This window comes from Clarias gariepinus, chromosome 5 (genome assembly GCF_024256425.1).
Source record: "Clarias gariepinus isolate MV-2021 ecotype Netherlands chromosome 5, CGAR_prim_01v2, whole genome shotgun sequence".
Lineage (NCBI taxonomy): Eukaryota > Metazoa > Chordata > Actinopteri > Siluriformes > Clariidae > Clarias > Clarias gariepinus.
In genome coordinates, this window is record NC_071104.1 from 1,617,598 (window position 1) to 1,642,500 (window position 24,903).

Here is a 24,903-nt window from a genome sequence, read left to right on the forward strand (position 1 = left end):
TGAGACAAGACTCAGGTCCAAGTTGTCCAAGCTTCACACTCACACACTGAGCTGAGGAGTGCTATTTGATCATGAAAAACCCTCTTGATATCCATGGACGGGGGAATCAGACAGGTTATGCAATCAGCTTTTGCTTTGTCCTTTGCACAAAAAAAGCCCTATCCCAGATTCCAGAAGCCTGGAGCAATAGATGACGCGCGTGACTTGTCCTTGAGAGAAAATGTGCTGCCACGTGCACTGCTGGCCATGTAGGACCTCGTGGCGCAACGGTAGCGCGTCTGACTCCAGATCAGAAGGTTGCGTGTTCAAATCACGTCGAGGTCATGAGCTGTCTGTGTGTGGCGACTGGTGTTGCTGGCTTTTCCGAGAAGGTTCGTGGGCAGAATTTTAAATTACATCCAATCCCTAGGATGACCATGCATGTTTGTGTCAACCTCTTGACAAAAGATGACAGCGCTCAGGTAACAGCTCACCGACCTAATTACTAGGCAGACATCCTCAGCCTGCTATAACATGTTTCCCCATTCTCGGCCGGCTGTGCGTGCTGAGAAAAGTTAGGGCCTGATAAGGCGTCTTTAGATGCCATCATAATAGAAGATTCAGCTGGTCTGACAGACAGGATCCTAGTTTATCCTAGGTAAGAAATGGAAATGTTTGAAGCTTCAAGTTTCCTTCTAAGGTGAGGGGTTTGTATTTTATTCATCTGTAGATAAGAAGACCTGTGGCAATACCATCTCCTGGTGACCTTCCTGAACATAAGACAATCTCCTAAGAGAAAGTATCCACTGGTAAATTATGGAAATACTTGGCAAGGAGTCAGCAATTTCCAACGTTCTGCTCTTGAGAATTTCTTAATCCAAGCTGGGCCTCTTAATTGCTTTGAACAACTTGCGCCAAACGCTCTTCTTCCTAAGCACCAATAGAAGGTAACGCCTGAACAGGGACTTGAACCCCGAACCCTCAGATTAAAAGTCTGATGCTCTACCGACCGAGCTATCCAGTGTACGAAAAAGGTGCCATCGCTCCCAAAAAGCAGTTTGAGGCATCCTTTCCCAACGCTCGTCCATTGTTTGACACATGTGAAGAAACAAAGCACTTGTGAACCCTTTCAAGTGGTGAGGTTGGCCACCAGAATTTTAAACCTTCACACTGGCTGATAACATGTCCCAGTATTTAAGCCGAGATCAATCGAACCGTTAAGATTTTTGTTTAACTGCCATGTTTTCAACATTTCGTTCCCTAACAAGAGGATTCTGACCATCACATCCAGTGAAAGTTGTTACCAGGATCACTCTTCTGAACAGCCCTGCCTCTAAAGTCTTATCTAGGATAAGTGAATGTCTTATATGCCTATGGTATGTGAATAACTTTAAAGAGATCAGCATTATCGACGAAGGTTGGCCTTCTAGACATGGAGACCACATGACGCATTTTCAAGTCTACTTTATTTACAAACATGGACTAAAGCCATGGACCCTGAGATCAAAAGACCAGTGCGCTATCGACTGAGAAATACAACCAACTCGGTCAAGATTGGTTTGCAGTCGACACTGTTCATTACATTTTCAACAGTTTTGCACACACACTTTTCCAGCATACTTCCCTGATCAAATGGATCGTCCACTCTGGACCAGACAAAGACATCCGCATCGGCTTTCAGCAATTTATCACTGTATGCTTTCATAGAAAACGGGCACAAGGGAGCTTTCAGTGATGTATTTTCATATATACATATAGATATATTTATATACGTTGAAGTCCAGTGTGTAGTGCAATCTTGGGCATTCCTGGCTCCGTGCAACTCGGAAGATGGAGATTAATACCACCTTTGCCACTGAATGCCCATCATCTGACACAAAGACTGTTGTGAAATAATCCCAAAGATTGTCCCACACTGCTCCATACTCATATGCTTTCCAGTCTATGAGACAAGACTCAGGTTCAAGTTGTCCAAGTTTCACACTCACACACTGAGCTGAGGAGTGCTATTTGATCATGAAAAACCCTCTTGATATCCATGGACGGGGGAATCAGACAGGTTATGCAATCAGCTTTTGCTTTGTCCTTTGCACAAAAAAAGCCCTATCCCAGATTCCAGAAGCCTGGAGCAATAGATGACGCGCGTGACTTGTCCTTGAGAGAAAATGTGCTGCCACATGCACCGCTCGCCATGTAGGACCTCGTGGCGCAACGGTAGCGCGTCTGACTCCAGATCAGAAGGTTGCGTGTTCAAATCACGTCGAGGTCATGAGCTGTCTGTGTGTGGCGGCTGGTGTTGCTGGCTTTTCCGAGAAGGTTCGTGGGCAGAATTTTAAATTACATCCAATCCCTAGGATGACCATGCATGTTTGTGTCAACCTCTTGACAAAAGATGACAGCGCTCAGGTAACAGCTCACCGACCTAATTACTAGGCAGACATCCTCAGCCTGCTATAACATGTTTCCCCATTCTCGGCCGGCTGTGCGTGCTGAGAAAAGTTAGGGCCTGATAAGGTGTCTTTAGATGCCATCATAATAGAAGATTCAGCTGGTCTGACAGACAGGATCCTAGTTTATCCTAGGTAAGAAATGGAAATGTTTGAAGCTTCAAGTTTCCTTCTAAGGTGAGGGGTTTGTATTTTATTCATCTGTAGATAAGAAGACCTGTGGCAATACCATCTCCTGGTGACCTTCCTGAACATAAGACAATCTCCTAAGAGAAAGTATCCACTGGTAAATTATGGAAATACTTGGCAAGGAGTCAGCAATTTCCAACGTTCTGCTCTTGAGAATTTCTTAATCCAAGCTGGGCCTCTTAATTGCTTTGAACAACTTGCGCCAAACGCTCTTCTTCCTAAGCACCAATAGAAGGTAACGCCTGAACAGGGACTTGAACCCCGAACCCTCAGATTAAAAGTCTGATGCTCTACCGACTGAGCTATCCAGTGTACGAAAAAGGTGCCATCGCTCCCAAAAAGCAGTTTGAGGCATCCTTTCCCAACGCTCGTCCATTGTTTGACACATGTGAAGAAACAAAGCACTTGTGAACCCTTTCAAGTGGTGAGGTTGGCCACCAGAATTTTAAACCTTCACACTGGCTGATAACATGTCCCAGTATTTAAGCCGAGATCAATCGAACCGTTAAGATTTTTGTTTAACTGCCATGTTTTCAACATTTCGTTCCCTAACAAGAGGATTCTGACCATCACATCCAGTGAAAGTTGTTACCAGGATCACTCTTCTGAACAGCCCTGCCTCTAAAGTCTTATCTAGGATAAGTGAATGTCTTATATGCCTATGGTATGTGAATAACTTTAAAGAGATCAGCATTATCGACGAAGGTTGGCCTTCTAGACAAGGAGACCACATGACGCATTTTCAAGTCTACTTTATTTACAAACATGGACTAAAGCCATGGACCCTGAGATCAAAAGACCAGTGCGCTATCGACTGAGAAATACAACCAACTCGGTCAAGATTGGTTTGCAGTCGACACTGTTCATTACATTTTCAACAGTTTTGCACACACACTTTTCCAGCATACTTCCCTGATCAAATGGATCGTCCACTCTGGACCAGACAAAGACGTCCGCATCGGCTTTCAGCAATTTATCACTGTATGCTTTCATAGAAAACGGGCACAAGGGAGCTTTCAGTGATGTATTTTCATATATACATATAGATATATTTATATACGTTGAAGTCCAGTGTGTAGTGCAATCTTGGGCATTCGTGGCTCCGTGTAACTCGGAAGATGGAGATTAATACCACCTTTGCCACTGAATGCCCATCATCTGACACAAAGACTGTTGTGAAATAATCCCAAAGATTGTCCCACACTGCTCCATACTCATATGCTTTCCAGTCTATGAGACAAGACTCAGGTTCAAGTTGTCCAAGTTTCACACTCACACACTGAGCTGAGGAGTGCTATTTGATCATGAAAAACCCTCTTGATATCCATGGACGGGGGAATCAGACAGGTTATGCAATCAGCTTTTGCTTTGTCCTTTGCACAAAAAAAAGCCCTATCCCAGATTCCAGAAGCCTGGAGCAATAGATGACGCGCGTGACTTGTCCTTGAGAGAAAATGTGCTGCCACATGCACCGCTCGCCATGTAGGACCTCGTGGCGCAACGGTAGCGCGTCTGACTCCAGATCAGAAGGTTGCGTGTTCAAATCACGTCGAGGTCATGAGCTGTCTGTGTGTGGCGGTTGGTGTTGCTGGCCTTTCCGAGAAGGTTCGTGGGCAGAATTTTAAATTACATCCAATCCCTAGGATGACCATGCATGTTTGTGTCAACCTCTTGACAAAAGATGACAGCGCTCAGGTAACAGCTCACCGACCTAATTACTAGGCAGACATCCTCAGCCTGCTATAACATGTTTCCCCATTCTCGGCCGGCTGTGCGTGCTGAGAAAAGTTAGGGCCTGATAAGGCGTCTTTAGATGCCATCATAATAGAAGATTCAGCTGGTCTGACAGACAGGATCCTAGTTTATCCTAGGTAAGAAATGGAAATGTTTGAAGCTTCAAGTTTCCTTCTAAGGTGAGGGGTTTGTATTTTATTCATCTGTAGATAAGAAGACCTGTGGCAATACCATCTCCTGGTGACCTTCCTGAACATAAGACAATCTCCTAAGAGAAATTATCCACTGGTAAATTATGGAAATACTTGGCAAGGAGTCAGCAATTTCCAACGTTCTGCTCTTGAGAATTTCTTAATCCAAGCTGGGCCTCTTAATTGCTTTGAACAACTTGCGCCAAACGCTCTTCTTCCTAAGCACCAATAGAAGGTAACGCCTGAACAGGGACTTGAACCCCGAACCCTCAGATTAAAAGTCTGACGCTCTACCGACCGAGCTATCCAGTGTACGAAAAAGGTGCCATCGCTCCCAAAAAGCAGTTTGAGGCATCCTTTCCCAACGCTCGTCCATTGTTTGACACATGTGAAGAAACAAAGCACTTGTGAACCCTTTCAAGTGGTGAGGTTGGCCACCAGAATTTTAAACCTTCACACTGGCTGATAACATGTCCCAGTATTTAAGCCGAGATCAATCGAACCGTTAAGATTTTTGTTTAACTGCCATGTTTTCAACATTTCGTTCCCTAACAAGAGGATTCTGACCATCACATCCAGTGAAAGTTGTTACCAGGATCACTCTTCTGAACAGCCCTGCCTCTAAAGTCTTATCTAGGATAAGTGAATGTCTTATATGCCTATGGTATGTGAATAACTTTAAAGAGATCAGCATTATCGACGAAGGTTGGCCTTCTAGACATGGAGACCACATGACGCATTTTCAAGTCTACTTTATTTACAAACATGGACTAAAGCCATGGACCCTGAGATCAAAAGACCAGTGCGCTATCGACTGAGAAATACAACCAACTCGGTCAAGATTGGTTTGCAGTCGACACTGTTCATTACATTTTCAACAGTTTTGCACACACACTTTTCCAGCATACTTCCCTGATCAAATGGATCGTCCACTCTGGACCAGACAAAGACATCCGCATCGGCTTTCAGCAATTTATCACTGTATGCTTTCATAGAAAACGGGCACAAGGGAGCTTTCAGTGATGTATTTTCATATATACATATAGATATATTTATATACGTTGAAGTCCAGTGTGTAGTGCAATCTTGGGCATTCCTGGCTCCGTGCAACTCGGAAGATGGAGATTAATACCACCTTTGCCACTGAATGCCCATCATCTGACACAAAGACTGTTGTGAAATAATCCCAAAGATTGTCCCACACTGCTCCATACTCATATGCTTTCCAGTCTATGAGACAAGACTCAGGTTCAAGTTGTCCAAGTTTCACACTCACACACTGAGCTGAGGAGTGCTATTTGATCATGAAAAACCCTCTTGATATCCATGGACGGGGGAATCAGACAGGTTATGCAATCAGCTTTTGCTTTGTCCTTTGCACAAAAAAAGCCCTATCCCAGATTCCAGAAGCCTGGAGCAATAGATGACGCGCGTGACTTGTCCTTGAGAGAAAATGTGCTGCCACATGCACCGCTCGCCATGTAGGACCTCGTGGCGCAACGGTAGCGCGTCTGACTCCAGATCAGAAGGTTGCGTGTTCAAATCACGTCGAGGTCATGAGCTGTCTGTGTGTGGCGGCTGGTGTTGCTGGCTTTTCCGAGAAGGTTCGTGGGCAGAATTTTAAATTACATCCAATCCCTAGGATGACCATGCATGTTTGTGTCAACCTCTTGACAAAAGATGACAGCGCTCAGGTAACAGCTCACCGACCTAATTACTAGGCAGACATCCTCAGCCTGCTATAACATGTTTCCCCATTCTCGGCCGGCTGTGCGTGCTGAGAAAAGTTAGGGCCTGATAAGGCGTCTTTAGATGCCATCATAATAGAAGATTCAGCTGGTCTGACAGACAGGATCCTAGTTTATCCTAGGTAAGAAATGGAAATGTTTGAAGCTTCAAGTTTCCTTCTAAGGTGAGGGGTTTGTATTTTATTCATCTGTAGATAAGAAGACCTGTGGCAATACCATCTCCTGGTGACCTTCCTGAACATAAGACAATCTCCTAAGAGAAAGTATCCACTGGTAAATTATGGAAATACTTGGCAAGGAGTCAGCAATTTCCAACGTTCTGCTCTTGAGAATTTCTTAATCCAAGCTGGGCCTCTTAATTGCTTTGAACAACTTGCGCCAAACGCTCTTCTTCCTAAGCACCAATAGAAGGTAACGCCTGAACAGGGACTTGAACCCCGAACCCTCAGATTAAAAGTCTGATGCTCTACCGACTGAGCTATCCAGTGTACGAAAAAGGTGCCATCGCTCCCAAAAAGCAGTTTGAGGCATCCTTTCCCAACGCTCGTCCATTGTTTGACACATGTGAAGAAACAAAGCACTTGTGAACCCTTTCAAGTGGTGAGGTTGGCCACCAGAATTTTAAACCTTCACACTGGCTGATAACATGTCCCAGTATTTAAGCCGAGATCAATCGAACCGTTAAGATTTTTGTTTAACTGCCATGTTTTCAACATTTCGTTCCCTAACAAGAGGATTCTGACCATCACATCCAGTGAAAGTTGTTACCAGGATCACTCTTCTGAACAGCCCTGCCTCTAAAGTCTTATCTAGGATAAGTGAATGTCTTATATGCCTATGGTATGTGAATAACTTTAAAGAGATCAGCATTATCGACGAAGGTTGGCCTTCTAGACAAGGAGACCACATGACGCATTTTCAAGTCTACTTTATTTACAAACATGGACTAAAGCCATGGACCCTGAGATCAAAAGACCAGTGCGCTATCGACTGAGAAATACAACCAACTCGGTCAAGATTGGTTTGCAGTCGACACTGTTCATTACATTTTCAACAGTTTTGCACACACACTTTTCCAGCATACTTCCCTGATCAAATGGATCGTCCACTCTGGACCAGACAAAGACGTCCGCATCGGCTTTCAGCAATTTATCACTGTATGCTTTCATAGAAAACGGGCACAAGGGAGCTTTCAGTGATGTATTTTCATATATACATATAGATATATTTATATACGTTGAAGTCCAGTGTGTAGTGCAATCTTGGGCATTCGTGGCTCCGTGTAACTCGGAAGATGGAGATTAATACCACCTTTGCCACTGAATGCCCATCATCTGACACAAAGACTGTTGTGAAATAATCCCAAAGATTGTCCCACACTGCTCCATACTCATATGCTTTCCAGTCTATGAGACAAGACTCAGGTTCAAGTTGTCCAAGTTTCACACTCACACACTGAGCTGAGGAGTGCTATTTGATCATGAAAAACCCTCTTGATATCCATGGACGGGGGAATCAGACAGGTTATGCAATCAGCTTTTGCTTTGTCCTTTGCACAAAAAAAAGCCCTATCCCAGATTCCAGAAGCCTGGAGCAATAGATGACGCGCGTGACTTGTCCTTGAGAGAAAATGTGCTGCCACATGCACCGCTCGCCATGTAGGACCTCGTGGCGCAACGGTAGCGCGTCTGACTCCAGATCAGAAGGTTGCGTGTTCAAATCACGTCGAGGTCATGAGCTGTCTGTGTGTGGCGGCTGGTGTTGCTGGCTTTTCCGAGAAGGTTCGTGGGCAGAATTTTAAATTACATCCAATCCCTAGGATGACCATGCATGTTTGTGTCAACCTCTTGACAAAAGATGACAGCGCTCAGGTAACAGCTCACCGACCTAATTACTAGGCAGACATCCTCAGCCTGCTATAACATGTTTCCCCATTCTCGGCCGGCTGTGCGTGCTGAGAAAAGTTAGGGCCTGATAAGGCGTCTTTAGATGCCATCATAATAGAAGATTCAGCTGGTCTGACAGACAGGATCCTAGTTTATCCTAGGTAAGAAATGGAAATGTTTGAAGCTTCAAGTTTCCTTCTAAGGTGAGGGGTTTGTATTTTATTCATCTGTAGATAAGAAGACCTGTGGCAATACCATCTCCTGGTGACCTTCCTGAACATAAGACAATCTCCTAAGAGAAAGTATCCACTGGTAAATTATGGAAATACTTGGCAAGGAGTCAGCAATTTCCAACGTTCTGCTCTTGAGAATTTCTTAATCCAAGCTGGGCCTCTTAATTGCTTTGAACAACTTGCGCCAAACGCTCTTCTTCCTAAGCACCAATAGAAGGTAACGCCTGAACAGGGACTTGAACCCCGAACCCTCAGATTAAAAGTCTGATGCTCTACCGACTGAGCTATCCAGTGTACGAAAAAGGTGCCATCGCTCCCAAAAAGCAGTTTGAGGCATCCTTTCCCAACGCTCGTCCATTGTTTGACACATGTGAAGAAACAAAGCACTTGTGAACCCTTTCAAGTGGTGAGGTTGGCCACCAGAATTTTAAACCTTCACACTGGCTGATAACATGTCCCAGTATTTAAGCCGAGATCAATCGAACCGTTAAGATTTTTGTTTAACTGCCATGTTTTCAACATTTCGTTCCCTAACAAGAGGATTCTGACCATCACATCCAGTGAAAGTTGTTACCAGGATCACTCTTCTGAACAGCCCTGCCTCTAAAGTCTTATCTAGGATAAGTGAATGTCTTATATGCCTATGGTATGTGAATAACTTTAAAGAGATCAGCATTATCGACGAAGGTTGGCCTTCTAGACAAGGAGACCACATGACGCATTTTCAAGTCTACTTTATTTACAAACATGGACTAAAGCCATGGACCCTGAGATCAAAAGACCAGTGCGCTATCGACTGAGAAATACAACCAACTCGGTCAAGATTGGTTTGCAGTCGACACTGTTCATTACATTTTCAACAGTTTTGCACACACACTTTTCCAGCATACTTCCCTGATCAAATAGATCACTCTGGACCAGACAAAGACATCCGCATCGGCTTTCAGCAATTTATCACTGTATGCTTTCATAGAAAACGGGCACAAGGGAGCTTTCAGTGATGTATTTTCATATATACATATAGATATATTTATATACGTTGAAGTCCAGTGTGTAGTGCAATCTTGGGCATTCGTGGCTCCGTGTAACTCGGAAGATGGAGATTAATACCACCTTTGCCACTGAATGCCCATCATCTGACACAAAGACTGTTGTGAAATAATCCCAAAGATTGTCCCACACTGCTCCATACTCATATGCTTTCCAGTCTATGAGACAAGACTCAGGTTCAAGTTGTCCAAGCTTCACACTCACACACTGAGCTGAGGAGTGCTATTTGATCATGAAAAACCCTCTTGATATCCATGGACGGGGGAATCAGACAGGTTATGCAATCAGCTTTTGCTTTGTCCTTTGCACAAAAAAAAGCCCTATCCCAGATTCCAGAAGCATGGAGCAATAGATGACGCGCGTGACTTGTCCTTGAGAGAAAATGTGCTGCCACATGCACCGCTCGCCATGTAGGACCTCGTGGCGCAACGGTAGCGCGTCTGACGCCAGATCAGAAGGTTGCGTGTTCAAATCACGTCGAGGTCATGAGCTGTCTGTGTGTGGCGGCTGGTGTTGCTGGCTTTTCCGAGAAGGTTCGTGGGCAGAATTTTAAATTACATCCAATCCCTAGGATGACCATGCATGTTTGTGTCAACCTCTTGACAAAAGATGACAGCGCTCAGGTAACAGCTCACCGACCTAATTACTAGGCAGACATCCTCAGCCTGCTATAACATGTTTCCCCATTCTCGGCCGGCTGTGCGTGCTGAGAAAAGTTAGGGCCTGATAAGGTGTTTTTAGATGCCATCATAATAGAAGATTCAGCTGGTCTGACAGACAGGATCCTAGTTTATCCTAGGTAAGAAATGGAAATGTTTGAAGCTTCAAGTTTCCTTCTAAGGTGAGGGGTTTGTATTTTATTCATCTGTAGATAAGAAGACCTGTGGCAATACCATCTCCTGGTGACCTTCCTGAACATAAGACAATCTCCTAAGAGAAAGTATCCACTGGTAAATTATGGAAATACTTGGCAAGGAGTCAGCAATTTCCAACGTTCTGCTCTTGAGAATTTCTTAATCCAAGCTGGGCCTCTTAATTGCTTTGAACAACTTGCGCCAAACGCTCTTCTTCCTAAGCACCAATAGAAGGTAACGCCTGAACAGGAACTTGAACCCCGAACCCTCAGATTAAAAGTCTGATGCTCTACCGACTGAGCTATCCAGTGTACGAAAAAGGTGCCATCGCTCCCAAAAAGCAGTTTGAGGCATCCTTTCCCAACGCTCGTCCATTGTTTGACACATGTGAAGAAACAAAGCACTTGTGAACCCTTTCAAGTGGTGAGGTTGGCCACCAGAATTTTAAACCTTCACACTGGCTGATAACATGTCCCAGTATTTAAGCCGAGATCAATCGAACCGTTAAGATTTTTGTTTAACTGCCATGTTTTCAACATTTCGTTCCCTAACAAGAGGATTCTGACCATCACATCCAGTGAAAGTTGTTACCAGGATCACTCTTCTGAACAGCCCTGCCTCTAAAGTCTTATCTAGGATAAGTGAATGTCTTATATGCCTATGGTATGTGAATAACTTTAAAGAGATCAGCATTATCGACGAAGGTTGGCCTTCTAGACAAGGAGACCACATGACGCATTTTCAAGTCTACTTTATTTACAAACATGGACTAAAGCCATGGACCCTGAGATCAAAAGACCAGTGCGCTATCGACTGAGAAATACAACCAACTCGGTCAAGATTGGTTTGCAGTCGACACTGTTCATTACATTTTCAACAGTTTTGCACACACACTTTTCCAGCATACTTCCCTGATCAAATAGATCACTCTGGACCAGACAAAGACATCCGCATCGGCTTTCAGCAATTTATCACTGTATGCTTTCATAGAAAACGGGCACAAGGGAGCTTTCAGTGATGTATTTTCATATATACATATAGATATATTTATATACGTTGAAGTCCAGTGTGTAGTGCAATCTTGGGCATTCGTGGCTCCGTGTAACTCGGAAGATGGAGATTAATACCACCTTTGCCACTGAATGCCCATCATCTGACACAAAGACTGTTGTGAAATAATCCCAAAGATTGTCCCACACTGCTCCATACTCATATGCTTTCCAGTCTATGAGACAAGACTCAGGTTCAAGTTGTCCAAGCTTCACACTCACACACTGAGCTGAGGAGTGCTATTTGATCATGAAAAACCCTCTTGATATCCATGGACGGGGGAATCAGACAGGTTATGCAATCAGCTTTTGCTTTGTCCTTTGCACAAAAAAAAGCCCTATCCCAGATTCCAGAAGCATGGAGCAATAGATGACGCGCGTGACTTGTCCTTGAGAGAAAATGTGCTGCCACATGCACCGCTCGCCATGTAGGACCTCGTGGCGCAACGGTAGCGCGTCTGACGCCAGATCAGAAGGTTGCGTGTTCAAATCACGTCGAGGTCATGAGCTGTCTGTGTGTGGCGGCTGGTGTTGCTGGCTTTTCCGAGAAGGTTCGTGGGCAGAATTTTAAATTACATCCAATCCCTAGGATGACCATGCATGTTTGTGTCAACCTCTTGACAAAAGATGACAGCGCTCAGGTAACAGCTCACCGACCTAATTACTAGGCAGACATCCTCAGCCTGCTATAACATGTTTCCCCATTCTCGGCCGGCTGTGCGTGCTGAGAAAAGTTAGGGCCTGATAAGGTGTTTTTAGATGCCATCATAATAGAAGATTCAGCTGGTCTGACAGACAGGATCCTAGTTTATCCTAGGTAAGAAATGGAAATGTTTGAAGCTTCAAGTTTCCTTCTAAGGTGAGGGGTTTGTATTTTATTCATCTGTAGATAAGAAGACCTGTGGCAATACCATCTCCTGGTGACCTTCCTGAACATAAGACAATCTCCTAAGAGAAAGTATCCACTGGTAAATTATGGAAATACTTGGCAAGGAGTCAGCAATTTCCAACGTTCTGCTCTTGAGAATTTCTTAATCCAAGCTGGGCCTCTTAATTGCTTTGAACAACTTGCGCCAAACGCTCTTCTTCCTAAGCACCAATAGAAGGTAACGCCTGAACAGGGACTTGAACCCCGAACCCTCAGATTAAAAGTCTGATGCTCTACCGACTGAGCTATCCAGTGTACGAAAAAGGTGCCATCGCTCCCAAAAAGCAGTTTGAGGCATCCTTTCCCAACGCTCGTCCATTGTTTGACACATGTGAAGAAACAAAGCACTTGTGAACCCTTTCAAGTGGTGAGGTTGGCCACCAGAATTTTAAACCTTCACACTGGCTGATAACATGTCCCAGTATTTAAGCCGAGATCAATCGAACCGTTAAGATTTTTGTTTAACTGCCATGTTTTCAACATTTCGTTCCCTAACAAGAGGATTCTGACCATCACATCCAGTGAAAGTTGTTACCAGGATCACTCTTCTGAACAGCCCTGCCTCTAAAGTCTTATCTAGGATAAGTGAATGTCTTATATGCCTATGGTATGTGAATAACTTTAAAGAGATCAGCATTATCGACGAAGGTTGGCCTTCTAGACAAGGAGACCACATGACGCATTTTCAAGTCTACTTTATTTACAAACATGGACTAAAGCCATGGACCCTGAGATCAAAAGACCAGTGCGCTATCGACTGAGAAATACAACCAACTCGGTCAAGATTGGTTTGCAGTCGACACTGTTCATTACATTTTCAACAGTTTTGCACACACACTTTTCCAGCATACTTCCCTGATCAAATAGATCACTCTGGACCAGACAAAGACATCCGCATCGGCTTTCAGCAATTTATCACTGTATGCTTTCATAGAAAACGGGCACAAGGGAGCTTTCAGTGATGTATTTTCATATATACATATAGATATATTTATATACGTTGAAGTCCAGTGTGTAGTGCAATCTTGGGCATTCGTGGCTCCGTGTAACTCGGAAGATGGAGATTAATACCACCTTTGCCACTGAATGCCCATCATCTGACACAAAGACTGTTGTGAAATAATCCCAAAGATTGTCCCACACTGCTCCATACTCATATGCTTTCCAGTCTATGAGACAAGACTCAGGTTCAAGTTGTCCAAGCTTCACACTCACACACTGAGCTGAGGAGTGCTATTTGATCATGAAAAACCCTCTTGATATCCATGGACGGGGGAATCAGACAGGTTATGCAATCAGCTTTTGCTTTGTCCTTTGCACAAAAAAAAGCCCTATCCCAGATTCCAGAAGCATGGAGCAATAGATGACGCGCGTGACTTGTCCTTGAGAGAAAATGTGCTGCCACATGCACCGCTCGCCATGTAGGACCTCGTGGCGCAACGGTAGCGCGTCTGACGCCAGATCAGAAGGTTGCGTGTTCAAATCACGTCGAGGTCATGAGCTGTCTGTGTGTGGCGGCTGGTGTTGCTGGCTTTTCCGAGAAGGTTCGTGGGCAGAATTTTAAATTACATCCAATCCCTAGGATGACCATGCATGTTTGTGTCAACCTCTTGACAAAAGATGACAGCGCTCAGGTAACAGCTCACCGACCTAATTACTAGGCAGACATCCTCAGCCTGCTATAACATGTTTCCCCATTCTCGGCCGGCTGTGCGTGCTGAGAAAAGTTAGGGCCTGATAAGGTGTTTTTAGATGCCATCATAATAGAAGATTCAGCTGGTCTGACAGACAGGATCCTAGTTTATCCTAGGTAAGAAATGGAAATGTTTGAAGCTTCAAGTTTCCTTCTAAGGTGAGGGGTTTGTATTTTATTCATCTGTAGATAAGAAGACCTGTGGCAATACCATCTCCTGGTGACCTTCCTGAACATAAGACAATCTCCTAAGAGAAAGTATCCACTGGTAAATTATGGAAATACTTGGCAAGGAGTCAGCAATTTCCAACGTTCTGCTCTTGAGAATTTCTTAATCCAAGCTGGGCCTCTTAATTGCTTTGAACAACTTGCGCCAAACGCTCTTCTTCCTAAGCACCAATAGAAGGTAACGCCTGAACAGGGACTTGAACCCCGAACCCTCAGATTAAAAGTCTGATGCTCTACCGACTGAGCTATCCAGTGTACGAAAAAGGTGCCATCGCTCCCAAAAAGCAGTTTGAGGCATCCTTTCCCAACGCTCGTCCATTGTTTGACACATGTGAAGAAACAAAGCACTTGTGAACCCTTTCAAGTGGTGAGGTTGGCCACCAGAATTTTAAACATTCACACTGGCTGATAACATGTCCCAGTATTTAAGCCGAGATCAATCGAACCGTTAAGATTTTTGTTTAACTGCCATGTTTTCAACATTTCGTTCCCTAACAAGAGGATTCTGACCATCACATCCAGTGAAAGTTGTTACCAGGATCACTCTTCTGAACAGCCCTGCCTCTAAAGTCTTATCTAGGATAAGTGAATGTCTTATATGCCTATGGTATGTGAATAACTTTAAAGAGATCAGCATTATCGACGAAGGTTGGCCTTCTAGACAAGGAGACCACATGACGCATTTTCAAGTCTACTTTATTTACAAACATGGACTAAAGCCATGGACCCTGAGATCAAAAGACCAGTGCGCTATCGACTGAGAAATACAACCAACTCGGTCAAGATTGGTTTGCAGTCGACACTGTTCATTACATTTTCAACAGTTTTGCACACACACTTTTCCAGCATACTTCCCTGATCAAATAGATCACTCTGGACCAGACAAAGACATCCGCATCGGCTTTCAGCAATTTATCACTGTATGCTTTCATAGAAAACGGGCACAAGGGAGCTTTCAGTGATGTATTTTCATATATACATATAGATATATTTATATACGTTGAAGTCCAGTGTGTAGTGCAATCTTGGGCATTCGTGGCTCCGTGTAACTCGGAAGATGGAGATTAATACCACCTTTGCCACTGAATGCCCATCATCTGACACAAAGACTGTTGTGAAATAATCCCAAAGATTGTCCCACACTGCTCCATACTCATATGCTTTCCAGTCTATGAGACAAGACTCAGGTTCAAGTTGTCCAAGCTTCACACTCACACACTGAGCTGAGGAGTGCTATTTGATCATGAAAAACCCTCTTGATATCCATGGACGGGGGAATCAGACAGGTTATGCAATCAGCTTTTGCTTTGTCCTTTGCACAAAAAAAAGCCCTATCCCAGATTCCAGAAGCATGGAGCAATAGATGACGCGCGTGACTTGTCCTTGAGAGAAAATGTGCTGCCACATGCACCGCTCGCCATGTAGGACCTCGTGGCGCAACGGTAGCGCGTCTGACGCCAGATCAGAAGGTTGCGTGTTCAAATCACGTCGAGGTCATGAGCTGTCTGTGTGTGGCGGCTGGTGTTGCTGGCTTTTCCGAGAAGGTTCGTGGGCAGAATTTTAAATTACATCCAATCCCTAGGATGACCATGCATGTTTGTGTCAACCTCTTGACAAAAGATGACAGCGCTCAGGTAACAGCTCACCGACCTAATTACTAGGCAGACATCCTCAGCCTGCTATAACATGTTTCCCCATTCTCGGCCGGCTGTGCGTGCTGAGAAAAGTTAGGGCCTGATAAGGTGTTTTTAGATGCCATCATAATAGAAGATTCAGCTGGTCTGACAGACAGGATCCTAGTTTATCCTAGGTAAGAAATGGAAATGTTTGAAGCTTCAAGTTTCCTTCTAAGGTGAGGGGTTTGTATTTTATTCATCTGTAGATAAGAAGACCTGTGGCAATACCATCTCCTGGTGACCTTCCTGAACATAAGACAATCTCCTAAGAGAAAGTATCCACTGGTAAATTATGGAAATACTTGGCAAGGAGTCAGCAATTTCCAACGTTCTGCTCTTGAGAATTTCTTAATCCAAGCTGGGCCTCTTAATTGCTTTGAACAACTTGCGCCAAACGCTCTTCTTCCTAAGCACCAATAGAAGGTAACGCCTGAACAGGGACTTGAACCCCGAACCCTCAGATTAAAAGTCTGATGCTCTACCGACTGAGCTATCCAGTGTACGAAAAAGGTGCCATCGCTCCCAAAAAGCAGTTTGAGGCATCCTTTCCCAACGCTCGTCCATTGTTTGACACATGTGAAGAAACAAAGCACTTGTGAACCCTTTCAAGTGGTGAGGTTGGCCACCAGAATTTTAAACCTTCACACTGGCTGATAACATGTCCCAGTATTTAAGCCGAGATCAATCGAACCGTTAAGATTTTTGTTTAACTGCCATGTTTTCAACATTTCGTTCCCTAACAAGAGGATTCTGACCATCACATCCAGTGAAAGTTGTTACCAGGATCACTCTTCTGAACAGCCCTGCCTCTAAAGTCTTATCTAGGATAAGTGAATGTCTTATATGCCTATGGTATGTGAATAACTTTAAAGAGATCAGCATTATCGACGAAGGTTGGCCTTCTAGACAAGGAGACCACATGACGCATTTTCAAGTCTACTTTATTTACAAACATGGACTAAAGCCATGGACCCTGAGATCAAAAGACCAGTGCGCTATCGACTGAGAAATACAACCAACTCGGTCAAGATTGGTTTGCAGTCGACACTGTTCATTACATTTTCAACAGTTTTGCACACACACTTTTCCAGCATACTTCCCTGATCAAATAGATCACTCTGGACCAGACAAAGACATCCGCATCGGCTTTCAGCAATTTATCACTGTATGCTTTCATAGAAAACGGGCACAAGGGAGCTTTCAGTGATGTATTTTCATATATACATATAGATATATTTATATACGTTGAAGTCCAGTGTGTAGTGCAATCTTGGGCATTCGTGGCTCCGTGTAACTCGGAAGATGGAGATTAATACCACCTTTGCCACTGAATGCCCATCATCTGACACAAAGACTGTTGTGAAATAATCCCAAAGATTGTCCCACACTGCTCCATACTCATATGCTTTCCAGTCTATGAGACAAGACTCAGGTTCAAGTTGTCCAAGCTTCACACTCACACACTGAGCTGAGGAGTGCTATTTGATCATGAAAAACCCTCTTGATATCCATGGACGGGGGAATCAGACAGGTTATGCAATCAGCTTTTGCTTTGTCCTTTGCACAAAAAAAAGCCCTATCCCAGATTCCAGAAGCATGGAGCAATAGATGACGCGCGTGACTTGTCCTTGAGAGAAAATGTGCTGCCACATGCACCGCTCGCCATGTAGGACCTCGTGGCGCAACGGTAGCGCGTCTGACGCCAGATCAGAAGGTTGCGTGTTCAAATCACGTCGAGGTCATGAGCTGTCTGTGTGTGGCGGCTGGTGTTGCTGGCTTTTCCGAGAAGGTTCGTGGGCAGAATTTTAAATTACATCCAATCCCTAGGATGACCATGCATGTTTGTGTCAACCTCTTGACAAAAGATGACAGCGCTCAGGTAACAGCTCACCGACCTAATTACTAGGCAGACATCCTCAGCCTGCTATAACATGTTTCCCCATTCTCGGCCGGCTGTGCGTGCTGAGAAAAGTTAGGGCCTGATAAGGTGTTTTTAGATGCCATCATAATAGAAGATTCAGCTGGTCTGACAGACAGGATCCTAGTTTATCCTAGGTAAGAAATGGAAATGTTTGAAGCTTCAAGTTTCCTTCTAAGGTGAGGGGTTTGTATTTTATTCATCTGTAGATAAGAAGACCTGTGGCAATACCATCTCCTGGTGACCTTCCTGAACATAAGACAATCTCCTAAGAGAAAGTATCCACTGGTAAATTATGGAAATACTTGGCAAGGAGTCAGCAATTTCCAACGTTCTGCTCTTGAGAATTTCTTAATCCAAGCTGGGCCTCTTAATCGCTTTGAACAACTTGCGCCAAACGCTCTTCTTCCTAAGCACCAATAGAAGGTAACGCCTGAACAGGGACTTGAACCCTGGACCCTCAGATTAAAAGTCTGATGCTCTACCGACTGAGCTATCCAGGCTCTGCAAAAGGTGCCATCGCTCCCAAAAAGCAGTTTGAGGCATCCTTTCCCAACGCTCGTCCATTGTTTGACACATGTGAAGAAACAAAGCACTTGTGAACCCTTTCAAGTGGTGAGGTTGGCCACCAGAATTTTAAACCTTCACACTGGCGGATAACATGTCCCAGTATTTAAGCCGAGATCAATCGAACCGTTAAGATTTTTGTTTAACTGCCATGTTTTCAACATTTCGTTCCCTAACAAGAGGATTCTGACCATCACATCCAGTGAAAGTTGTTACCAGGATCACTCTTCTGAACAGCCCTGCCCCTAAAGTCTTATCTAGGATAAGTGAATGTCTTATATGCCTATGGTATGTGAATAACTTTAAAGAGATCAGCATTATCGACGAAGGTTGGCCTTCTAGACAAGGAGACCACATGACTCATTTTCAAGTCTACTTTATTTACAAACATGGACTAAAGCCATGGACCCTGAGATCAAAAGACCAGTGCGCTATCGACTGAGAAATACAACCAACTCGGTCAAGATTGGTTTGCAGTCGACACTGTTCATTACATTTTCAACAGTTTTGCACACACACTTTTTCAGCATACTTCCCTGATCAAATGGATCGTCCACTCTGGACCAGACAAAGACATCCGCATCGGCTTTCAGCAATTTATCACTGTATGCTTTCATAGAAACGGGCACAAGGGGGCTTTCAGTGATGTATTTTCATATATACATATAGATATATTTATGTATGTTAAAGTCCAGTGTGTAGTGCAATCTTGGGCATTCGTGGCTCCGTGTAACTCGGAAGATGGAGATTAATACCACCTTTGCCACTGAATGCCTATCATTTGACACAAAGACTGTTGTGAAATAATCCCAGAGATTGTCCCACACTGCTCCATACTCATATGCTTTCCAGTCTTTGAGACAAGACTCAGGTTCAAGTTGTCCAAGCTTCACACTCACACACTGAGCTGAGGAGTGCTATTTGATCATGAAAAACCCTCTTGATATCCATGGACGGGGGAATCAGACAGGTTATGCAATCAGCTTTTGCTTTGTCCTTTGCACAAAAAAAGCCCTATCCCAGATTCCAGAAGCCTGGAGCAATAGATGACGCGCGTGACTTGTCCTTGAGAGAAAATGTGCTGCCACATGCACCGCTCGCCATGTAGGACCTCGTGGCGCAACGGTAGCGCGTCTGACTCCAGATCAGAAGGTTGCGTGTTCAAATCACGTCGAGGTCATGAGCTGTCTGTGTGTGGCGGCTGGTGTTGCTGGCTTTTCCGAGAAGGTTCGTGGGCAGAATTTTAAATTACATCCAATCCCTAGGATGACCATGCATGTTTGTGTCAACCTCTTGACAAAAAATGACAGCGCTCAGGTAACAGCTCACCGACCTAATTACTAGGCAGACATCCTCAGCCTGCTATAACATGTTTCCCCATTCTCGGCCGGCTGTGCGTGCTGAGAAAAGTTAGGGCCTGATAAGGCGTCTTTAGATGCCATCATAATAGAAGATTCAGCTGGTCTGACATACAGGATCCTAGTTTATCCTAGGTAAGAAATGGAAATGTTTGAAGCTTCAAGTTTCCTTCTAAGGTGAGGGGTTTGTATTTTATTCATCTGTAGATAAGAAGACCTGTGGCAATACCATCTCCTGGTGACCTTGCTGAACATAAGACAATCTCCTAAGAGAAATTATCCACTGGTAAATTATGGAAATACTTGGCAAGGAGTCAGCAATTTCCAACGTTCTGCTCTTGAGAATTTCTTAATCCAAGCTGGGCCTCTTAATTGCTTTGAACAACTTGCGCCAAACGCTCTTCTTCCTAAGCACCAATAGAAGGTAACGCCTGAACAGGGACTTGAACCCTTGACCCTCAGATTAAAAGTCTGATGCTCTACCGACTGAGCTATCCAGGCTCTTAAAAAGGTGCCATCGCTCCCAAAAAGCAGTTTGAGGCATCCTTTCCCAACGCTCGTCCATTGTTTGACACATGTGAAGAAACAAAGCACTTGTGAACCCTTTCAGGTGGTGAGGTTGGCCACCAGAATTTTACACCTTCACACTGGCTGATAACATGTCCCAGTATTTAAGCCGAGATCAATCGAACCGTTAAGATTTTTGTTTAACTGCCATGTTTTCAACATTTCGTTCCCTAACAAGAGGATTCTGACCATCACATCCAGTGAAAGTTGTTACCAGGATCACTCTTCTGAACAGCCCTGCCTCTAAAGTCTTATCTAGGATAAGTGAATGTCTTATATGCCTATGGTATGTGAATAACTTTAAAGAGATCAGCATTATCGACGAAGGTTGGCCTTCTACACAAGGAGACCACATGACTCATTTTCAAGTCTACTTTATTTACAAACATGGACTAAAGCCATGGACCCTGAGATCAAAAGACCAGTGCGCTATCGACTGAGAAATACAACCAACTCGGTCAAGATTGGTTTGCAGTCGACACTGTTCATTACATTTTCAACAGTTTTGCACACACACTTTTCCAGCATTCTTCCCTGATCAAATAGATCACTCTGGACCAGACAAAGACATCCGCATCGGCTTTCAGCAATTTATCACTGTATGCTTTCATAGAAAACGGGCACAAGGGAGCTTTCAGTGATGTATTTTCATATATACATATAGATATATTTATATACGTTGAAGTCCAGTGTGTAGTGCAATCTTGGGCATTCGTGGCTCCGTGTAACTCGGAAGATGGAGATTAATACCACCTTTGCCACTGAATGCCCATCATCTGACACAAAGACTGTTGTGAAATAATCCCAAAGATTGTCCCACACTGCTCCATACTCATATGCTTTCCAGTCTATGAGACAAGACTCAGGTTCAAGTTGTCCAAGCTTCACACTCACACACTGAGCTGAGGAGTGCTATTTGATCATGAAAAACCCTCTTGATATCCATGGACGGGGGAATCAGACAGGTTATGCAATCAGCTTTTGCTTTGTCCTTTGCACAAAAAAAGCCCTATCCCAGATTCCAGAAGCCTGGAGCAATAGATGACGCGCGTGACTTGTCCTTGAGAGAAAATGTGCTGCCACATGCACCGCTCGCCATGTAGGACCTCGTGGCGCAACGGTAGCGCGTCTGACTCCAGATCAGAAGGTTGCGTGTTCAAGTCACGTCGAGGTCATGAGCTGTCTGTGTGTGGCGGCTGGTGTTGCTGGCTTTTCCGAGAAGGTTCGTGGGCAGAATTTTAAATTACATCCAATCCCTAGGATGACCATGCATGTTTGTGTCAACCTCTTGACAAAAGATGACAGCGCTCAGGTAACAGCTCACCGACCTAATTACTAGGCAGACATCCTCAGCCTGCTATAACATGTTTCCCCATTGTCGGCCGGCTGTGCGTGCTGAGAAAAGTTAGGGCCTGATGAGACGTCTTTAGATGCCATCATAATAGAAGATTCAGCTGGTCTGACAGACAGGATCCTAGTTTATCCTAGGTAAGAAATGGAAATGTTTGAAGCTTCAAGTTTCCTTCTAAGGTGAGGGGTTTGTATTTTATTCATCTGTAGATAAGAAGACCTGTGGCAATACCATCTCCTGGTGACCTTCCTGAACATAAGACAATCTCCTAAGAGAAAGTATCCACTGGTAAATTATGGAAATACTTGGCAAGGAGTCAGCAATTTGCAACGTTCTGCTCTTGAGAATTTCTTAATCCAAGCTGGGCCTCTTAATTGCTTTGAACAACTTGCGCCAAACGCTCTTCTTCCTAAGCACCAATAGAAGGTAACGCCTGAACAGGGACTTGAACCCCGAACCCTCAGATTAAAAGTCTGATGCTCTACCGACTGAGCTATCCAGTGTACGAAAAAGGTGCCATCGCTCCCAAAAAGCAGTTTGAGGCATCCTTTCCCAACGCTCGTCCATTGTTTGACACATGTGAAGAAACAAAGCACTTGTGAACCCTTTCAGGTGGTGAGGTTGGCCACCAGAATTTTAAACCTTCACACTGACTGATAACATGTCCCAGTATTTAAGCCGAGATCAATCGAACCATTAAGATTTTTGTTTAACTGCCATGTTTTCAACATTTCGTTCCCTAACAAGAGGATTCTGACCATCACATCCAGTGAAAGTTGTTACCAGGATCACTCTTCTGAACAGCCCTGCCTCTAAAGTCTTATCTAGGATAAGTGAATGTCTTATATGCCTATGGTATGTGAATAACTTTAAAGAGATCAGCGTTATCGACGAAGGTTGGCCTTCTAGACAAGGAGACCACATGACTCATTTTCAAGTCTACTTTTTTTACAAACATGGACTAAAGCCATGGACCCTGAGATCAAAAGACCAGTGCGCTATCGACTGAGAAATACAACCAACTCGGTCAAGATTGGTTTGCAGTCGACACTGTTCATTCCATTTTCAACAGTTTTGCACACACACTTTTCCAGCATTCTTCCCTGATCAAATGGATCGTCCACTCTGGACCAGACAAAGACATCCGCATCGGCTTTCAGCAATTTATCACTGTATGCTTTCATAGAAAACGGGCACAAGGGAGCTTTCAGTGATGTATTTTCATATATACATATAGATATATTTATATACGTTGAAGTCCAGTGTGTAGTGCAATCTTGGGCATTCGTGGCTCCGTGTAACTCGGAAGATGGAGATTAATACCACCTTTGCCACTGAATGCCCATCATCTGACACAAAGACTGTTGTGAAATAATCCCAAAGATTGTCCCACACTGCTCCATACTCATATGCTTTCCAGTCTATGAGACAAGACTCAGGTTCAAGTTGTCCAAGCTTCACACTCACACACTGAGCTGAGGAGTGCTATTTGATCATGAAAAACCCGCTTGATATCCATGGACGGGGGAATCAGACAGGTTATGCAATCAGCTTTTGCTTTGTCCTTTGCACAAAAAAAGCCCTATCCCAGATTCCAGAAGCCTGGAGCAATAGATGACGCGCGTGACTTGTCCTTGAGAGAAAATGTGCTGCCACATGCACTGCTGGCCATGTAGGACCTCGTGGCGCAACGGTAGTGTGTCTGTTTCCAGATCAGAAGGTTGCGTGTTCAAATCACGTCAAGGTCATGAGCTGTCTGTGTGTGACGACTGGTGTTGCTGGCTTTTCCGAACAGGTTCGTGGGCAGAATTTTAAATTACCTCCAATCCCTAAGATGACCATGCATGTTTGTGTAAACCTCTTGATAAAAGATGACAGCGCTCAGGTAACAGCTCACCGACCTAATTACTAGGCAGACATACTCAGCCTGCTATAACATGTTTCCCATTCTCGGCCGGCTGTGCGTGCTGAGAAAAGTTAGGGCCTGATAAGCCGTCTTTAGATGCCATCATAATAGAAGATTCAGCTGGTCTGACAGACAGGATCCTAGCTTATCCTAGGTAAGAAATGGAAATGTTTGAAGCTTCAAGTTTCCTTCTAAGGTGAGGGGTTTGTATTTTATTCATCTGTAGATAAGAAGACCTGTGGCAATACCATCTCCTGGTAACCTTCCTGAACATGGGCCATGTATAATTTGCAATATAGCTAATGACCTAAGGATACACAAGACTGTAAACTTGGCTAATCAGAAAGCTTATGCATTGTGTGACCTTAACCCATGAGCTGTTAATGGTCAGACATAAAGCAAAGATTAATTTTTTTCCACAGAAAACAGTCTGACCTGCATAGCAACAGAAGTGCACAGTGAAAAGAGCTGCTGGGACTCGAACCCAGGATCTCTTGTTTACTAGACAGGCACTTTAACCAACTAAGCCACAGCACCACAGCCATAGCACCTTCCACTCTCGCATATTGCCACAAACTCGTATCTGAAATGCTCCGGCACAGGAACTTGACTATCAAGCTAAGATTCATTGCAAGTTCATTGCAGCCAAAGATCATGCCTGTTGCAGTAGATTTCAGGCTTGCAAAAATGAACAAACTTCAAACACAAGGTATGTTATATATTTGCAACTGGCATATAGTTTACAGCAAAAAAAATATGTATATATATATATATATATATATATATATATATATTTATCCATATATACTAGCTTATTGACAGCCATTGACTTCATTTAAATGTGACCAAATATAAGTCGGTAGAGTGAAACGTCCCACATATAAAAAGTCACACTTGTGTGGAAGCAAACATCAGGCAAATGTTCCACGGCTACTCAGAAAATGATTCAATTCTTGCAAATCAAAATGCCAGTGTTCGTTCACTTCTGTGGGAGGAATAGAGCTACCTTGCTTGAGCTCCATGGACAGATGTCTACCTGTGGAAAACACATGAAAACTGAGCAGAAATCCTGGCTGAAAGCAAGATACCCTGCCACAACCTGAGCCCACAAGCACTTAAGCCTTGAGTTCCTAATGCAGTTGGACCCAGACCTTGTCTGGTGCACCAAGAGATGAAACTCACAACAGGCACTGCTGGGATTTGAACCCAGGATCTCCTGTTTACAAGACAGGTGCTTTCACCAGCTAAGCCACAGTGCCAACAGCCTGGGTGGCACCTTGGGCATGACCCAGCACTTTTAACCGAGACTCTCCTGGCCAAGACTTAATCTGATTGCAATGCTAATATTTCC

The 24,903-nt window shown here is 44.1% G+C and overlaps 15 non-coding genes across 15 annotated transcripts; 12 read left to right on the forward strand and 3 right to left on the reverse strand.

The window, feature by feature from the left end:
* Window positions 1–252: 252 nt before the first annotated feature.
* trnaw-cca (transfer RNA tryptophan (anticodon CCA)) lies at window positions 253–324 on the forward strand. The gene has a single exon. It is a non-coding gene; the product is annotated as a tRNA-Trp (tRNA).
* Window positions 325–2,176: 1,852 nt separating this feature from the next.
* On the forward strand, window positions 2,177–2,248 carry trnaw-cca (transfer RNA tryptophan (anticodon CCA)). Its single transcript has one exon. It is a non-coding gene; the product is annotated as a tRNA-Trp (tRNA).
* Window positions 2,249–4,101: 1,853 nt separating this feature from the next.
* trnaw-cca (transfer RNA tryptophan (anticodon CCA)) lies at window positions 4,102–4,173 on the forward strand. Its single transcript has one exon. It is a non-coding gene; the product is annotated as a tRNA-Trp (tRNA).
* A 1,852-nt stretch (window positions 4,174–6,025) lies between these two features.
* trnaw-cca (transfer RNA tryptophan (anticodon CCA)) lies at window positions 6,026–6,097 on the forward strand. Its single transcript has one exon. It is a non-coding gene; the product is annotated as a tRNA-Trp (tRNA).
* A 1,853-nt stretch (window positions 6,098–7,950) lies between these two features.
* Window positions 7,951–8,022, forward strand: trnaw-cca (transfer RNA tryptophan (anticodon CCA)). Its single transcript has one exon. It is a non-coding gene; the product is annotated as a tRNA-Trp (tRNA).
* A 1,849-nt stretch (window positions 8,023–9,871) lies between these two features.
* trnaw-cca (transfer RNA tryptophan (anticodon CCA)) lies at window positions 9,872–9,943 on the forward strand. The gene has a single exon. It is a non-coding gene; the product is annotated as a tRNA-Trp (tRNA).
* Window positions 9,944–11,792: 1,849 nt separating this feature from the next.
* On the forward strand, window positions 11,793–11,864 carry trnaw-cca (transfer RNA tryptophan (anticodon CCA)). Its single transcript has one exon. It is a non-coding gene; the product is annotated as a tRNA-Trp (tRNA).
* Window positions 11,865–13,713: 1,849 nt separating this feature from the next.
* Window positions 13,714–13,785, forward strand: trnaw-cca (transfer RNA tryptophan (anticodon CCA)). The gene has a single exon. It is a non-coding gene; the product is annotated as a tRNA-Trp (tRNA).
* Window positions 13,786–15,634: 1,849 nt separating this feature from the next.
* Window positions 15,635–15,706, forward strand: trnaw-cca (transfer RNA tryptophan (anticodon CCA)). Its single transcript has one exon. It is a non-coding gene; the product is annotated as a tRNA-Trp (tRNA).
* A 1,849-nt stretch (window positions 15,707–17,555) lies between these two features.
* On the forward strand, window positions 17,556–17,627 carry trnaw-cca (transfer RNA tryptophan (anticodon CCA)). Its single transcript has one exon. It is a non-coding gene; the product is annotated as a tRNA-Trp (tRNA).
* A 606-nt stretch (window positions 17,628–18,233) lies between these two features.
* On the reverse strand, window positions 18,234–18,306 carry trnak-uuu (transfer RNA lysine (anticodon UUU)). The gene has a single exon. It is a non-coding gene; the product is annotated as a tRNA-Lys (tRNA).
* Window positions 18,307–19,478: 1,172 nt separating this feature from the next.
* On the forward strand, window positions 19,479–19,550 carry trnaw-cca (transfer RNA tryptophan (anticodon CCA)). Its single transcript has one exon. It is a non-coding gene; the product is annotated as a tRNA-Trp (tRNA).
* A 606-nt stretch (window positions 19,551–20,156) lies between these two features.
* On the reverse strand, window positions 20,157–20,229 carry trnak-uuu (transfer RNA lysine (anticodon UUU)). Its single transcript has one exon. It is a non-coding gene; the product is annotated as a tRNA-Lys (tRNA).
* A 1,169-nt stretch (window positions 20,230–21,398) lies between these two features.
* On the forward strand, window positions 21,399–21,470 carry trnaw-cca (transfer RNA tryptophan (anticodon CCA)). Its single transcript has one exon. It is a non-coding gene; the product is annotated as a tRNA-Trp (tRNA).
* Window positions 21,471–24,737: 3,267 nt separating this feature from the next.
* On the reverse strand, window positions 24,738–24,811 carry trnat-ugu (transfer RNA threonine (anticodon UGU)). Its single transcript has one exon. It is a non-coding gene; the product is annotated as a tRNA-Thr (tRNA).
* Window positions 24,812–24,903: the final 92 nt, after the last annotated feature.